The sequence below is a fragment of the Chlorocebus sabaeus genome, chromosome X, assembly GCF_047675955.1.
Source record: "Chlorocebus sabaeus isolate Y175 chromosome X, mChlSab1.0.hap1, whole genome shotgun sequence".
NCBI lineage: Eukaryota > Metazoa > Chordata > Mammalia > Primates > Cercopithecidae > Chlorocebus > Chlorocebus sabaeus.
In genome coordinates this window covers 21,573,318-21,592,001 of record NC_132933.1, presented here as the reverse complement: position 1 = coordinate 21,592,001, position 18,684 = coordinate 21,573,318, and positions in this window count along the sequence as shown.

The window sequence follows — 18,684 nt, the reverse complement described above, 5'->3', positions numbered from 1 at the left end:
GGTGCAGCACACCAACATGGCACATGTATACATATGTAACAAACCTGCACATTGTGCACATGTACCCTAGAACTAAAATTACAGTAGAAAATGAAAGGCTACTGATTTTTGTGTGTTGATTTTCTATCCTGCAACTTTATTGATTTTGTTTATCAGCTCTAACAGTTCTCTTTAAAGTCTCTAGGTTTTTGCAAATGTAAGATCATATTGTCAGCAAACAAGGATAATTTGACTTCTTCCTTTCCAATTTGGGTTCTCTTTATATCTTTCTCTTGTCTGATTGCTCTAGCTAGGAATCCCAGTACTATGCTGAATAACAGTGGTGAAAGCCGGCATCCTTATGTTCCAGATCTCAGTAGAAAGGCTTTCAGTTTTTCCCCATTCAGTATAATACTAACTGTGGGTCTGTCATATATGGCTTTTATTATGTTGAGTTATGTTCCTTCTATCCCCAGTTTTTTTAGGGTTTTTATCATGAAGGGATGTTGAATTAAATCAAATGTTTTTTCAGCATCAATTGAAATTACTGTATGGTTTTTATCCTTCATTCTGTTGATATGATGTATCACATTGATTGATTTGTGTATGTTGAAACATCCTTGCATCCCAGTGATAAATCCTACTTGATCATGATGAATGATCTTTGTAATGTATTGCTGAGTTCAGTTTGCTACTATTTTGTTGAGGATTTTTGTGTCGATATTCATCAGAGATGTTGGCCTTTAGTTTTCTATTCTTGATGTGTCTTTGGTTTTAGTATCAGGGTAATACTGGCATTGTAGAATGAGTTTGGAAGTATTCCTTTCTATTCTATTCTTTGGAATAGTTTGAGTGGAATTGGTGTTAGTTCTTTAAATATTTGGCAGAATTCAGCAGTGAAGCCATTGGGTCTCAGACTTTTGTTTTCTGGGAGACATTTTACTAGCACTTTGATCTCAATCATTGTTATTGGTCTATTCACTTTTTGGATAACCTCCTTGTTCAATCTTGGTAGGTTGTATCTATCTAGAAATTTGTCAATTTCTTCTAGATTTTCCAATGTACTGGCATATAGTTGCTCATAGTAGCCACTAACGATCTTTTGAATCTCTGCAGTATCACTTGTAATGTCTCCCTTTTCATTTCTGGTTTATTTGGATTTTCTCTTATTTTTCTTAGTCTGGCTAAAGGTTTGTCTATTTTGTTTAACTTTTCAAAAAACCAACTTTTTGTTTCATTGACCTTTTTTATTTTTTATTTCAATTTTATTTATTTTTGCTCTGATTTTTATTATTTATTTTCTTCTACTAGTTTTGGGTTTGGTTTTCTCTTGCTTTTCTAGTTCTTTAAGATGCATTGTTAAATCGTTTATTTGAAGTTTTTCCTCTTTTTTAATGTAGGCACTTACAACTATACATTTCCCTCTGAGTATCGCTTTTGCTGTATCACATAGGTTTTGGTATGCTGTGCTTTCATTATCATTTGTTTCAAGAAATATTTCAACTTCTTAATGTCTTCATTGACCCACTGGTCATTCAGAAACATATTGTTTAATTTGCATGTATTTGTATAGTTTCCAAAATTCCTCATTTTTAATTTCTAGTTTTATTCCATTGTGGTCAGAAAGGATGCTTGATATTATGTAAATTTTTTTTAATGTTTCAAGACTTGTTTTGTGTGATCTAACATATGGTCTATCCTTGAAAATGATTCCTATGCTGAGGAAAAGAATGTATATTCTACAGCTCTTTGGTGAGGTCATGTTTTCCTGGATGGTGTTGATGCTAGCACATGTTCATCAGTGTCTGGGCTTTGAGGGTTAGGTATTTATTGTAGTCTTTACTGTCTGGGCTTATTTGTAGCCATCCTTCTTGGGAAGGCTTTCCATGTAGTTGAAAGACAGGGGTGTTGTGATCTAAGCTGTATCTGCTTTAGGGGACACCCCAAGCCCAGTAATACTGTGGTTCTTGCAGACTCATGGAGGTACTGCCTTGATGGTCTTGGATGAGATCTGGGAGAATTCTCTGGATTACCAGGCAGAGACTCTTGTTCTTTTTCCTTACTTTCTCCCAAATATACAGACTCTCTCTCTCTGTTCTAAGCCACCTAAAGCTGGGGCTGGATTCACACAAGCATCCCTGTGGTTACCAACACTATGACTGCACTGGGTTAGACCTGAAGCCAACGCAGCACTGGATCTCACCCAAGGCCTGCTGTAACCACTCCCTGGCTACTGCCTATGTTTGCTCAAGGCCCTGGGGCTCTACAATCAGCAGGTGGCAAAGTCAGCCAAGCCTGTGTCCTTCCCTTTGGGGCAACACAGTTCCCTGAGCCCCAGGTGAGTCCAGAAGTGCCATCCAGGAGTTATGGACTAGAGTCAAAAACCTTAGAGTCAAAAACCTTAGATGTCTACCTGGTGTTCTATTGTATTGCAGCTGAGTTGGCACTCAAACCACAAGACCCAGTCTTTCCTACTCTTTCCTTTCCTTTCCAAAGGCAGAGGAGCCTCACCCTGTATCCAGCATCACCTCAGGCCATGAGGAGTACTGTCAGAGTAGTGCTGATGTTCTGTCAAGGCCCTAGGTCTCTTAAGTCAGCTTGTAGTAAATGCTGCCTGGCCTGGGACTCACCCTTCAGGGCAGTGGGTTCCCCTCTGGCCAAGGGCAAGTCCAGAAATGCTGTTCAAAAGTCAAGTCCTGGAATTGGGGACCCCAGGACCCCACTTGGTGATCCACCCCTTTGTGGCCATGTTGGTACCTAAGGTGCAAGACAAAGTCCCCATTACTTTTCCCAGGTGGAAGGAGTTTTGCCCCATAACCACCACAGCTCGTTAAGTGCACAGTCTCACCTGAAGACAGCAAGCCTGAGGCTCAACCAAGGCTCTTGAAGTAGTACCTGGGTGTTGCTGCTGGCTGTTCAGGGCCCAAGGGCTCTTCAGTTAGCCGGTGATGAATGCTTCTGGGACTGGGTCCTTTCCTTCAAGGCAGCGGGTTCCCTTCTGGCCCAGGGTGTGTCTACAAATGTTGCCTGGGGGCTAGGACCTGGAACAGGGTGGTGGGAGGGCGTGCTTCATGACACTGGTCAGTGCCCAACTCTGCTGTGGCTGAGCTGGTATCTTAGATGTAAGACAAAGTCCTCCCCACTGTTTCCTCCCTTCTCAAGCAGAAGGAAGGGGTCTCTTGTGGATCAATGAGCTGTGCAGCTTGGGGTTAGGGGAGGGGTGATGCCATCACTCCTTTGGCTGCTCCAACTGGTGTCTCAGTAGGTCATGTGCCCCCCAGTCCACTGTCTCTGGGCCTAATTCAGCACTAGGACTTGCCTAAGGGTTGCAGTCCTTATGGCCTAGACTGTCTTTCAAGTTTACTTGGAGACACAGAGTGCTGTAGCCCTGGGTGGTGAGGTTTGTAGGCATTCAAGTTCAGACCCACCTGGGATCAGTGATTCCTCTCTGGCTAGGGCTGGTTTAAGTACTCCTTCCATGGGCGGGCACCAGCTGAGTTTGGTTTGGTTTTCCTTTCTGCTCTAACAGGACAACACTGAGTTCAGTGATTCACAATTGCAATGCTCTCTCTTCCCCAGTGCCCAGAGTTGTTCTCTGTACCACGCTGCTGCTGCTGGGGTGGGGGAGGGGTGGCATAGGCTATTCAGGACTGTTTTTTCTATCTCTTCAGTGCCTCTTTCAGCGATATGAGGTTAAAACTAGGTACTATGAGTGCTCATCAGATTGTAGGTTCTTATGAAGGTGTCCTTTTTCTCTGTAGATAGTTATTAACTTGGTGTCTTTGTGAGGGAGACAATTGGTGGAGTTTTCTATTCTGCCACCTTGTTCTGCCCTCTGCCCATTTTTACAAATTTTTGAGTCGACATGTTTTCATTTCTTTTGCATACATACCTAGGGGTGGTTTTTCTGGGTGATATGCTAAGTTTTTGAGTAAGTACCAAACTGTTTTGCAAAGTGGCTACACCCTTTTGCATTCCCACCAGCAGTGTAGGAGAGTTCCAATTTCTCCATATCCTTGCCAATGCTTATTATCTTTCTTCTTGATTAAAGCCATCCTGTTCTAGTGGGTGTGATGTGGCATGTTGTCCCTTTGATTTGCATTTTCCTGATGAACTTGATGTTGAGCCTCTTTTCATGTACTTATTATGAAATAATACTTATTATGAAATAATATGAAATAAGTACCTCTTTTCATGTACTTATTTCATGTACTTATATATCTTTTTGGAGAAATGTCTATTCAGATACTTTGTCCAACTTTTAATTGGATTATTTGTCTTTTATTTATTGAGTTATGAGTTCTTTATATATTCTTGATACAAGCTCTTATGAGATATATGATTTGCAAATTTTTCTTCCACTATATGATTTGTCTTTTCAGTTTCTCAATGGCATCCTTTGAAGCACAAAAGTTTTTATTTGGATGAAGTGTAATTTATCAATTTTTAATTTTATGGATAGTGCTTTGGGCATTACATCCAAGAACTCTGCACAATCTGAAGTCACAGGATTTTTTTCCTGTATTATCTTCTAAAAGTTTTATAGCTTTATCCCATATATTTAAGTCTATAATCTATTTTGAGTTAATTTTTTCATATGGTATGCATTAAGAATCTAAATTCTTCTTTTTGCATGTGGATATCCCATTCTCCTAGACAATTTGTTGAAAAGACTATTCTTTCTGCACTGACTTGTGTTACCATGTTTGTCAAAAATCAATTGACTGGGGCACACCCAAGATGGCCAAATAGGAACAGCTCCAGCCTCTAGCTCCCAGCGTGAGCGACACAGAAGATGGGTGATTTCTGCATTTTCAACTGAGGTACTGAGTTCATCTCACTGGGGCATGTCGGACAGTTGGCACTGATCCACAGGTGCAGCCCGACCACTGAGAGCTGAAGCAGGGTGAGGCATCGCCTCACCTGGGAACCACAAGGGGGAAGGGAATTCCTTTACCCAGCCAAAGGAAATTGAGACACACAACACTTGGAAAATCGGGTAACTCCCACACTAATACTATGCTTTACCAAGGGTCTTAGCAAACGGCACACCAGGAGATTATATCCCACACCTGGCCCAGAGGATCCCATGCCCACAGAGCCTCCCTCATTGCTAGCACAGCAGTCTGAGATCTAACTGCAAGGTGGCAGCAAGGCTGGGGGAGGGGTGCCCGCCATTGCTGAGGCATGAATAGGTAAACAAAGCCCCTGGGAAGTTCGAATTGGGTGGATCCCACCACAGCTCAAGGAGGCCTGCCTGCCTCTGTAGACACCTCCTCTGGGGACAGGGCATAGCTGAACAAAAAGCAGCAGAAACCTCAGCAGAGGTAAATGTCCCTGTCTGACAACTTTGATGAGAGCAGTGGATCTCGCAGCACAGAGGTTGAGATCTGAGAATGGACAGACTGCCTGCTCAAGTGGGTCCCTGACCTCTGAGTAGCCTAACTGGGAGACATCCCCCACTAGGTGCAGACCAACACCTCACACCTCACAGGGCTGCGTACACCCCTGAGACAAAGCTTCCAGAGTAAGAATCAGATGGCAACACTCGCTGTTCAGCAATATTCTATCTTCTGCAGCCTCTGCTGCTGATACCTAGGCAAACAGTGTCTGGAGTGGACCTCAAGCAAATTCCAACAGACCTGCAGCTGAGTGTCCTGACTGTTAGAAGCAAAACTAACAGAAAGGACACTCACACCAAAACCCCATCAGTACATCACCACCATCAAAGACCGAAGGCGGATAAAACCACAAAGATGGGGAAAAAGCAGTGCAGAAAAGTTGGAAATTCAAAAAATCAGAGCGCATCTCCCCCTCCAAAGGAATGCAGCTCATTTCCTGCAACGGAACACAGCTGGATGGAGAATGACTTTGACGAATTGAGAGAAGAAGGCTTCAGTCCATCAAACTTCTCAGAGCTAAAGGAGGAATTATGCAACCAGCGCAAAGAAACTAAAAACCTTGAAAAAGATTTGACGAATGGCTAACTAGAATAACCAATGTAGAGAGGTCCTTAAAAGAACTGATAGAGATGAAAACCATAACATGAGAACTACGTGACAAATGCACAAGCTTCAGTAACTGATTTGATCAACTGGAAGAAAGAGTATCAGTGATAGAAGATCAAATGAATGAAATAAAGCAAGAAGAGAAGTGTAGTGAAAAAAGAATAAAAAGAAATGAACACAGCCTCCAAGAAATATGGGATGATGTGAAAAGACCAAATTTATGTCTGATTGGTGTGCTTGAAAGTGACGGGGAAAATGGAACCAAGTTGGAAAACACTCTGCAGGATATCATCCAGGAGAACTTCCCCAACCTGGTAAGGCAGCCCAACATTCAAATTCAGGAAATACAGAGAACGCCACAAAGGTACTCCTCGAGAACAGCAACTCCAAGACACATAATTGTCAGATTGACCAAAGTTGAAATGAAGGAAAAATGTTAAGGGCAGCCAGAGAGAAAGGTCGGGTTACCCACAAAGGGAAGCCCATCAGACTAATAGCAGATCTCTCAGCAGAAACTCTCCAAGCCAGAAGAGAGTGGGGGTCAATATTCAACATTTTTAAAGAAAAGAATTTTCAACCCAGAATTTCCTATCCAGCCAAACTAAGTTTCGTAAGTGAAGGAGAAATAAAATCCTTTACAGACAAGTAAATGCTTAGAGATTTTGTCACCCCCAGGCCTGCCCTACTAGAGATCCTGAAGGAAACACTAAACATGGAAAGAAACAACCAGTGCCAGCCATTGCAAAAACATGCCAAAATGTAAAGTCATTCAAGGCTAGGAAGAAACTGCATAAACTAGCAAGCAAAATAACCAGCTAATATTATAATGACAGGATCAAGTTCACACATAACAATATTGACCTTAAATGTAAATGGACTAAATGGTCCAATTAAAAGACACAGACTGGCAAATTGGATAAAGAGTCAAGACCAATCAGTTTGCTGTATTCAGGAGACCCATCTCACATGCAGAGACACACATAGGCTCAAAATAAAGGGATGGAGGAAGATCTAACAAGCAAATGGAAAACAAACAAACAAAAAAAGCAGGGGTTGGAAACCTAGTCTCTGATAAAACAGACTTTAAACCATCAAAGATGAAAAGAGACAAAGAAGGTCCTTACATAAAGGTAAAGGGATCAATTCATCAGTAAGAGTTAACTATCCTAAATATATATGCACCCAATATAGGAGCATCCAGATTCATAAAGCAAGTCCTTAGAGACTTACAAAGAGACTTAGACTCCCATACAATAATAATGGGAGACTTTAACACCCCACTGTCAACATCAGACAGATCAACAAGATAGAAAGTTAACAAGGATATCCAGGAATTGAATTCAGCTCTGCACCAAGTGGACCTAATAGACATCTACAGAACTCTCCACCCCAAATCAACAGAATATACATTCATCTCAGCACCACATGGCACTTATTCCAAAATTGACCACATAGTTGGAAGTAAAGCACTCCTCAGCAAATGAAAAAGAACAGAAATTATCACAAACTGTCTCTCAGACCACAGTGCAATCAAACTAGAACTCAGGACTAAGAAACTCAATCAAAACCGCTCAACCACATGGAAACTGAACAACCTGCTCCTGAATGACTACTGGGTACATAACGAAATGAAGGCAGAAATAAAGATGTTCTTTGAAACCAATGAGAACAAAGATACAACATACCAGAATCTCTGGGACACATTTAAAGCAGTGTGTAGAGGGAAATTTATAGCACTAAATGCCCACAAGAGAAAGCAGGAAAGATCTAAAATTGATACTCTAACATCACAATGAAAAGAACTAGAGAAGCAGGAGCAAACACATTCGAAAGCTAGCAGAAGGCAAGAAATAACTAAGATCAGAGCAGAACTGAAGGAGATAGAGAGACAAAAAACCCTCCAAAAAAATCAATGAATCCAGGTGTTGGTTTTTGGAAAAGATCAACAAAATTGACAGACCGCTAGCAAGACTAATAATGAAGAAAAGAGAGAAGAATCAAATAGATGCAATAAAAAATGATAAAGGGGATATCACCACCGACCCCACAGAAATACAAACTACCATCAGAGAATACTATAAACACCTCTACGCAAATAAACTAGAAAATCTAGAAGACATGGATAATTTCCTGGACACTTACACTCTTCCAAGACTAAACCAGGAAGAAGTTGAATCCCTGAATAGACCAATAGCAGGCTCTGAAATTGAGGCAATAATTAATAGCCTACCAACCAAAAAAAGTCCAGGACCAGATGGATTCACAGCTGAATTCTACCAGAGGTACAAGGAGGAGCTGGTACCATTCCTTCTGAAACTATTCCAATCAATAGAAAAAGAGGGAATCCTCCCTAACTCAATTTATGAGGCCAACATCATCCTGATACCAAAGCCTGGCAGAGACACAACAAAAAAAGAAAATTTTAGACCAATATCCCTGATGAACATCGATGCAAAAATCCTCAATAAAATACTGGCAAACTGGATTCAGCAGCACATCAAAAAGCTTATCCACCATGATCAAGTGGGCTTCATCCCTGGGATGCAAGGCTGGTTCAACATTTGCAAATCAATAAACATAATCCAGCATATAAACAGAACCAAAGACAAGAACCACATGATTATCTCAATAGATGCAGAAAAGGCTTTTGACAAAATTCAACAGCTCTTCATGCTAAAAACTCTCAATAAATTCGGTATTGCTGGAACGTAGCTCAAAATAATAAGAGCTATTTATGACAAACCCTCAGCCAATATCATACTGAATGGGCAAAAACTGGAAAAATTCCCTTTGAAAACTGGCACAAGACAGGGATGCCCTCTCTCACCACTCCTATTCAACATAGTGTTGGAAGTTCTGGCTAGGGCAATCAGGGAAGAGAAAGAAATCAAGGGTATTCAGTTAGGAAAAGAAGTCAAATTGTCCCTGTTTGCAGATGACATGATTGTATATTTAGAAAACCCCATCGTCTCACCCCAAAATCTCCTTAAGCTGATAAGCAACTTCAGCAAAGTCTCAGGATACAAAATTAATGTGCAAAAATCACAAGCATTCTTATACACCAGTAACAGACAAACAGAGAACCAAATCATGAATGAACTTCCATTCACAATTGCTTCAAAGAGAATCAAATACCTAGGAATCCAACTTACAAGGGATGTAAAGGACCTCTTCAAGAAGAACTACAAACCACTGCTCAGTGAAATAAAAGAGGACACAAACAAATGGAAGAACATACCATGCTCATGGATAGGAAGAATCAATATCGTGAAAATGGCCATACTGCCCAAGGTTATTTATAGATTCAATGCCATCCCCATCAAGCTACCAATGAGTTTCTTCACAGAATTGGAAAAAACTGCTTTAAAGTTCATATGGAACCAAAAAAGAGCCCGCATCTCCAAGACAATCCTAAGTCAAAAGAACAAAGCTGGAGGCATCACGCTGCCTGACTTCAAACTATACTACAAGGCTACAGTAACCAAAACAGCATGGTACTGGTACAAAAACAGAGATACAAACCAATGGAACAGAACAGAGTCCTCGAAATAATACCACACATCTACAGCCATCCAATCTTTGACAAACCTGAGAGAAACAAGAAATGGGGAAAGGATTCCCTATTTAATAAATGGTGCTGGGAAAATTGGCTAGCCATAAGTAGAAAGCTGAAACTGGATCCTTTCCTTACTCCTTATATGAAAATTAATTCAAGATGGATTAGAGACTTAAAATGTTAGACCTAATACCATAAAAATCCTAGAAGAAAACCTAGGTAGTACCATTCAGGACATAGGCATGGGCAAGGACTTCATGTCTAAAACACCAAAAGCAACGGCAGCAAAAGCCAAAATTGACAAATGGGATCTCATTAAACTAAAGAGCTTCTGCACAGCAAAAGAAACTACCATCAGAGTGAACAGGCAACCTACAGAATGGGAGAAAATTTTTGCAATCTACTCATCTGACAAAGGGCTAATATCCAGAACCTACAAAGAACTCAAACAAATTTACAAGAAAAAAACAAACAACCCCATCAAAAAGTGGGCAAAGGATATGAACAGAGATTTCTCAAAAGAAGACATTCATACAGCCAACAGACACATGAAAAAATGCTCATCATCACTAGCCATCAGAGAAATGCAAATCAAAACCACAATGAGATACCATCTCACACCAGTTAGAATGGTGATCATTAAAAAGTCAGGAAACAACAGGTGCTGGAGAGGATGTGGAGAAATAGGAACACTTTTACACTGTTGGTGGGATTGTAAACTAGTTCAACCATCATGGAAAGGAGTATGGTGATTCCTCAAGGATCTAGAACTAGATGTACCATATGACCCAGCCATCCCATTACTGGATATATACCCAAAGGATTATAAATCATGCTGCTATAAAGACACATGCACACGTATGTTTATTGTGGCACTGTTCACAATAGCAAAGACTTGGAATCAACCCAAATGTCCATCAGTGACAGACTGGATTAAGAAAATGTGGCACATATACACCATGGAATACTATGCAGCCATAAAAAAGGATGAGTTTGTGTCCTTTGTAGGGACATGGATGCAGCTGGAAACCATCATTCTTAGCAAACTATCGCAAGAACAGAAAACCAAACACCGCATGTTCTCACTCATAGGTGGGAACTGAAAAATGAGATCACTTGGACTCGGGAAGGGGAACATCACACACCGGGGTCTATCATGGGGGGGGAGGGATTGCATTGGGAGTTATACCCGATGTAAATGACGAGTTGATGGGTGCTGACGAGTTGATGGGTGCAGCACACCAACATGGAACAAGTATACATATGTAACAAACCTGCACGTTATGCACATGTACCCTAGAACTTAAAGTATAATAATAAAAAATAAATAAATAAATAAATAAATAAAAATAGGTAGTTTTTTCTCCCTCACTCCACTCTCACCCTTCCCCCTTCTGAGGTGCCAATGACCAGTATACCACTCTGTATACCTTTGCTTACCCATAGCTTAGCTCCCATTTTTAAGTGAGAACATGTGGTATTGGATTTTCGATTCCTGAGTTAGAATAATGGCCTCCAGTTCCATTCAAGTTGCTGCAAAAGGCATTATTTTGTGCTTTTCAAATGACTGAGTAGTATTCCATGCTGTATATATACAGTATTTTCTTTATCAACTCATTGGTTGATGGGGACTTAGGTTGATTCCATATCTTTGCAATTGTGAATTGTGCTGCAACAAACACATGTGTGGTGGTGTCTTTTTGATATAGTGACTTCTTTTCCTTTGGGTAAATACACAGTAGTGGGATTGCTGGATTGAATGGTAGATCTACTTTTAGTTCTTTGAAAAATCTCCATACTGTTATCCATAGAGGTTGTATTAACTTACATTCTGATTACCAGTGTTTAAGTGATCCTTTTTTTTTTTTTTTTACCACATCCACACCAAACTTTTTTTTTTCTTTTTACTTTTTAGTAATGGCCATTCTGGCTGGAGTAAGGTGGTCTCTCATTGTGGTTTTAATTTGCATTTCCCTGAAGATTAGTGGTATTCAGCATTGTTTTCATATGTTTGTTGGCCATTTGTATATTTCCTTTTGAGAAATGTCTATTCATGTCTTTTACTGATTTTTTAATGGGACTATTTTTGTTTTGTTTTGTTTCAGGTTTTCTTTTTTGTAAAGTCTGGATATTAATTCTTTTTTGGATGCATAGTTTGAAAATATTTTCTCCCAGTCTGTGGGTTATCTGATAATTATTTCTTTTGCTGTGCAGAAGCTTTTTAGTTTAATTAGGTCCCATTTATTCATTTTTATTTTTGTCGCATTTCCTTTTGGAGTCTTAGTCATAAATTATTTGCCTAGGTCAATGTTCAGAAGAGTTTTTCCTAGGTTTTCTTCTAGATTTTTAATGGTATCAGTTCTTACATCCACCTTGAGTTGAATTTTGTACATGGTAAGAGAATGGGATCCAGTTTTATTCTTCTACATGTAGATATCCAATTTTCCCAGCACCATTTATTGAATAGGATTTTTTTTCCCAATTTATGTTTTTGTATGCTTTGTCAAAGATCAGTTGGTTGTAAGATTTGACTTTATTCCTGAGACCTCTATTCTGTTCCATCAGTTACGTGTCTACCTTTTTACCAGTACCATGCTGTTTTGGTTACTATAACCTTATAGTATAATTTGAAGTCAGGCAATGTGGTGCCTCCAGATTTGTTTTTCTGCTTAGTATTGCTTTGGCTATGTGGATTCTTTTCTGGTTCCGTATGAATTTTAGGGGCTTTTTGCTAATTCTGTGAAAAAATGATGTTGGTATTTTGATAGGAATTGCACTGAATCTGTAGGTTGCTTTGAGCAGTATGGTCATTTTCATCATATTGATTCTTCCAGTGCATGAGCATGGGATATATTTCCATTTGTTTGTGTCATTACAATTTCTTGCAGCTGTGTTTTGTAATACTCCTTAGAGAGGTTTTTAACCTCCTTGGTTAGGTATATTCCTGGGTATTTTATTTTTTGTAGCTATTGTAAAAGGAATTGAGTCTTGATGTGGCATTCAGTTTGGTCATTGTTGGTGCATAGCAGTACTACTCACTTGTGTATATTGATGTTGTAGCCTGGGACTTTACTGAGTTCATTCATCAGATCTAAAAGTCTTTGGAGGAGTCTTTAGGGTATTCTAGATTTAAGATCATATAATCAGAAAACAGAGATAGTTCGATTTCCTCTTTTCCAGTTGGGATACCCTTTATTTCTTTCTCTTGCCTGATTGCTGTGGCTAGAACTTCGAAATGTAACTTTTATATGCACTCAGCAACCAAAAAGATTACGTTGCTCGCTTTTTTGCAATATTTGCTTTATGGCAGTAGTCTGAAAGCAAAACCACAGTATCTTCAATGTATGCTTATTTAAGGAGGACATCCTTTGTTGGACAAGTTTGAAGGTGGAGAGACCAATCAAAAGATGATTGAAGTAGCACAGGTGAGAGAGATGATGGAGGCTGTGACTGGGTTGTTGCTAATGCAGATGAAGAAAAGTGGATGAATTGGGCATCTATAATAACTGCTGAAACCACAGACGATTTCAGTTTTCCAGCTGAGAGGTTATGAGGTCAGATCCAGCACAGTGTACGTAGAAACAGAAAATAAGAGATATCTTAGAGATATAACTTTGAAGGAAGTCTCAAAGACTTAATACCAGGGAGAATTAGAGCGTATTGAGGGTCAGGGAGACTGATTTGTGATCTCAATCATTAGGAAGATTGAAGGACCAGACAAAGAAATGAGGAGCAAAGGATGGAGACAGGATGTGGGGAGAAGTGAGGAGGGGGACAGTTTTGAGAAAGTTTTAATGTTGAAAGTCATGGAGATATCCAAATGAACATGCCCCATAAGCAATTGGAAATGTAGGTCTGGAGCTCAGGAGCAAGAAAACACTGCAAACGTAATGGGATGAAAGATCTTTCACATTTATATTTAGGTAGAGATGTATCCAGAGACCTGTAGACATCTTTGGTATTACTCTTTTTAAAAACAAACGTGTGATCATCCATAGTCTCTAATACTTATCTACAACCCCAAGAAAGTCTTTCGTTATTGTTGTTTTATTTTTGTTTCTAGGGAGTCGGGTATGGAGAGGTCATGTGGGAAAGAACATACGGACAAGGTAAAAGAGTGTGAGATGGGGGAGAAATTGAGAAAGAGAGAGGAGAAAAGCACATAAAACGTATCAGAAGCTGCTCCTACCACCATCTCTCTAAAGCTATGATTAAGATGCTGGGCCAGGGTGAGTGATTGTGTTAATTTCCGCTTCCTACCCCATTTTCAGTGCAAGTTTCACCTAGCTTCATGAATATCTGTGTCTTGCTCTGTCTCACTTGCTTTGGCCTTGTCTTTGTCTTTCTCTGTCTTTGTCTCTCCTAGTTTCCTTATCTAGCTTTCCCTCGGGGGCCTTTTTCATTCTTCACCAGCCCAATATTTCATCCTTGGGTTGGTTCATGTTTCTCCAAAATGCCGACAGCTCCATCAGAATGCAAGGATGAGTTGCCACAAATATGTTTCTGAATTGCCACTAGATGGCAGTGTCTGGGAACTTTGTTAACTCGGTCTAGGCATTCATGAGTGCCTGACTGCTGAGTGGTAGGGAGTTTTACTTGATTATTCCGCTTTTAGGCTGTTGCAACCAGTTGCTAACACAAGCACTAGACTTAGCTGGATCTCTTTCTCCATGATAGAAGAAAATTCATGTTTGTAAAACACCCAGGTCTGGAAAAGCCTGTTCTCTAAGAGGGTTAGCGTTTTCCTCTACCTCAATTCTCACACAAGTTCCTAGCCCTTAGATTCCTTAGGTTCCCTTTTGTTCCCCCTTCAGCTGTTGTTTGTTTTTTGGTTTCATTTTTTATGCAAATGCATTTCCTCATTTCCCAGCTTTGTTGGTAAGCTGGATTGATTCTCTTTCCTCTTTTTGAGCGTGGACTTGTAGAATCATCTGCTATCAAAGCTTGAAGAACTCTTAGATGTCATTGAGTCCAACCCAATCATTTATAGATAGGGAAACTGAGGCAAAGACAGGAGCAGAAACTTGTTCAAGGCCATATAAAAATTCAAGGCAGAATCCTATGAGATAATCTCATGACATACTTGTAATAATCAACAAAACAACCAGAAGATTATTTTTGATCCATTAATTGTGGATCTAGCACAACAGAAGAAGGGGAGGGAGACAGGAGGTACAGGACATGGTGTCTAATCTTAAGGTACTTAGAATCTAGGTGGGAATATAGACTTTTACACAATGAAAAAGAATAAATGCATTGTATGATAAGGTAGTCTAAGAAAAAATGCTAATGTAGGCAAGTGGCACAGGGATTCAGAGGAACAACAGCTCTAAGAGAAAACAAGGCAATGGGTGGGGGTGGAGGAGTGGAGGTGGAGGTGAAGCTGGGAGATGAGAAATTCAAGGATTATTATTATTCAGGGATCAAGGCCTAATAAGTAGGCCTGACAAGTACAGGGTGGGGGTCAATAAGAAGTAAAAGATAAGACTCAGTGATGGACTGGGACTGTACCGTACAGGCTCTTAAATGCCAAGCTAATTCCTGGTAATGCTGAACAGAAACTTTCAAAATGTTTTCAATCTGTTTTCTATTTACAGTGGTAACTTTCTACTGTGTTTGATTCCCCAAGAAGTAGCCTCTTTGCTCTACCGTGCTTTTCCCCATTAGTCTCATCTTGCCATCCCCGTAGAAGGGAGATGAAGTAGAGCTGAAAAATCAGTCTGGGGCTTATTTCTACTACAGCTTTTCCCTAGTGATTCAACCAAGAGTGACCTGGACATTCTCCAACCCTAAACCCCTTTCATTCACTTTATTTCCATTCTCCACCCACTCATGGGAGTCTGAGCACCTGGCCCCTGCATCCCACAACTTCCTTTGTCACAAGTACCTTCTTGAAGGTTTGGAGAGCTCTTGACAGCTGAGAAACACCTACAGGAGGTGAGCATGACTTCATGCAAATGAAAGAGGCCTCCATACAAAACACCTCTTTAAAAGCAGTCTGAACGTAGGAACAATCCAAGAGCCCTTTCAGATTGTCAAGAGCACATCAGTGCCCAAGCATCTTGGCCAACCACATTTCAAAGCCAAACAGTGCCACCCTCTCCCCTTCTCAACTCTCCCTTTATACTCCCAAATGGCTTGAGGTCTTTCTTCCAGGATATAGTGGATACCCCTGCCTCAGCACCTTCCATCTGGCTTTCTTCCTGCCATTTGCTGTCTTCTCGTCCCCCCAGGATGCTATGTGTTTCCTCTTAGCCTGTGCTTGGTATACAATCTGACACAGTAGGTACTCAATACATGGTGTTCTTGTCCTTCACAAGGACGTTGGAGATTATCTAGGCCTGAATATTATGGAGCCACCTAATGGGCCACTGAGGTAGGGATCATTGGGAAATAAGGAAATACTCATGACAATTACAGTCTTCATTTCTGTAACTGGTCACATGGTTGTAGTTGAAATTTATAACTACCTTCTACTACTACCCATTCTACATCCTCTTTGTCTTCAGCAAACACCTCAACTGGTTGTGGTTCTTTACCTGGAGGCATGACCCAAACCTTCATTCCTGAAGGCTCTGGGCCATTAGTAGTCTTGCCTGGATTGGTTTGTTGTCCTTTTCCATTTACCTTAATCACAGGGTGTGGAAATACTAAGATACACTTTAAGGGATCCTCTCTATTCCAGACATATTCTTTCTTACCTACATTGTGGAGTTATAGTTCATTTTCTCCTTGGTATTCAGGATCAATCAACTCAGCCAGCACAGTAACTCTCTTCCTTGCCTCCTGTTGATTCAGAGGCATGAGGAGCCCCAAGTGGCCAGGCGGCAACCTTAACTTTCAATTCAATGGAATCATTGTCGTGTCTTCTGGTGGAAGCATTCCTCCCTTTGGAACTAAGACTTCTTGGCCAGAAGACCATAAATTCATGAAAAAAGGCAGTAGAAATTTTGCTAGTGGATCAAAAGGGGTGATGGTGAATGGTACCACTCCCATTCCCACCCCTTAATTGCTGGACCCATGAATCCTGGCTGTGGGAGAAACAGCCCCATCTGAAGATGCCGATTTAGAGCATATACAGCCTTCTGGAGAACTTTCCTCTTGCCCTACAAGGTATTGCCAGCTGGCTGGTGCTGTAACAGAGTTTTCAAAAAGCCAGTTTGCAGTGAAGTGAGTTCCTTTATCAGAAGCAATGCTGTGTGGAATACTATGATGGTAGATAGGGCATTCTGTAAGTCCACAGAGAGTAGTTTTGAAAGAATAATTGTGTTCAGGGAAGGCAAATCCTTATCCATAGTAAGTGTCTATTCCAGTATGGACAAAACTTCCACAATGGAAGTGGCCCAATGTAATCAGCCTGCCACCGTATCAAGGATTCAATGTTGATCTCTGCTGCTGGCAGATTGGACACCCAGCCACGGCCATAGCCAAGTTGGCCTTGTTGAGTAGAAGTTCATGTTGCTGATTCTATACATAACCTCCATTCCTGCCGCTATGGTCACTTTGTTTATGAGCCCATTGAACAATGACAGAGGTGGCTGGGAAAGAGACTGGTATCCATAGAGTGGGTGTTCTATCCACTTGATTATTAAAATTATCTGCTGAAGTCACCTTTTGATGAACATTCACAAATATCTTCATTATTTTTTTACCCATTCATAGAGATCTATCCCACACCTCTTCCCCAAATTTCTTTCTCATCAATGTTCCAATTATGTTCCCTTCAAGTCTCTGACCATCCAGCTAAACTATTGGCCACAGTCCATGAATTAGTATATATTAATGTCTAGCCATTTTTTATTCCAAACAAGTGAATGACAAGTGTACTTTTTCAAGTTCTTTCCACTGGGAATATTTTCCTTCATCAGTGTCCTTTAGGGATATTTCAGAGAGGGGCTATAGTCCTGCAGCTGTCCACCTTTGGGTAGTACGTGTATATCATGCAGAATCATCTATAAAGCAGATCTGGGTCCTCTCTTCCTCTATGACCTGATCATAGGAAACTCCCCCATGAGGCCATAGCTGCAAGCTTACAGATAGAGGATAGTGTAGCAGGAGTGAGGATCATGGGCATTTAGGCCACTTCTTCGTGTAACTTATTTGTGCTCTCAGGTCCTGCTCAGACCAATCAAGTATAATATCACTTTTATTTAATGATGAAGTATTTTGGTGCATGCCCAATTTTATGGCTTGGTGGGTGAGATAATGGTCAGTTCAGGTCACCTGGTAATGTGGTGGCCTGTGGTTAAGCATTCAGTCTCTACTAAGGCCCAGCAGCAGGCAAACAGCTCTTTCTCCAAATAATAGTTATTTGCTGAGGGTGGTAAAATTTTGCTCCAAAATCCTGAGAGCCTTGTGTAGCAGTTCACCTATGGGGCCTGACATGGGTTCCAAACAACATTCCTATCTGCCACTGACCCTTCAGGCACCATTGGATCTGCTGGATCATGTAGCCCAATTGGCAGAGCAGCTTACACACCAGCCTGGACCTTGTTCTGGGCCCTACTCAAAATTAGCAGCTTTTTGGGTCACTCAGTAAATGGGCTAGAGTAATACACTCAAATAAGGAATATGTTGAAATCCAAAGAGGCCCACCAGGAACTGTGCCTCCTTTTTGGTTGTGGGAGGAGAAAGATGCAACAATCTGTTTTTCACCTTTGTAGGGATTCCTCCACATGCCCTACTCCACTTAGCCCCTAAATATTTCACTGAGGTAGAAGCCCCCTGAATTTTTGATAGATTTATTTCCAAACCTCTAGCAAGGTGTTGCTCCACTGTCTTACCATTTGCATAATTTCCAATCCGCTGTCACCTATATATATGTTCTTCTGAACATAACATATCTCTTTTATCTGGCTACTTTAAAGAGTTTTTCTTTGTCACTGGTTTTGGACAACTTGACTATGATGTGCCCGATTCTACTATTCTTCATATTTCCTGGGCTTGGGGTTAATTGAGCTTCTTGGATCTGTGGGTTTATAGTTTTCATCATATTTAGAAAATTCTCAGCTATTATTCCTTAAAATATTTTTTTCTGCCCCTCCTTCCCCCACCTCAGGGGATCTGATTACATGTGTATTAAGCCGCTTGTTGTTTTCCTAAGCTCACTGATATTCTATTTAGTTTTTTTCTTTCTGTTTC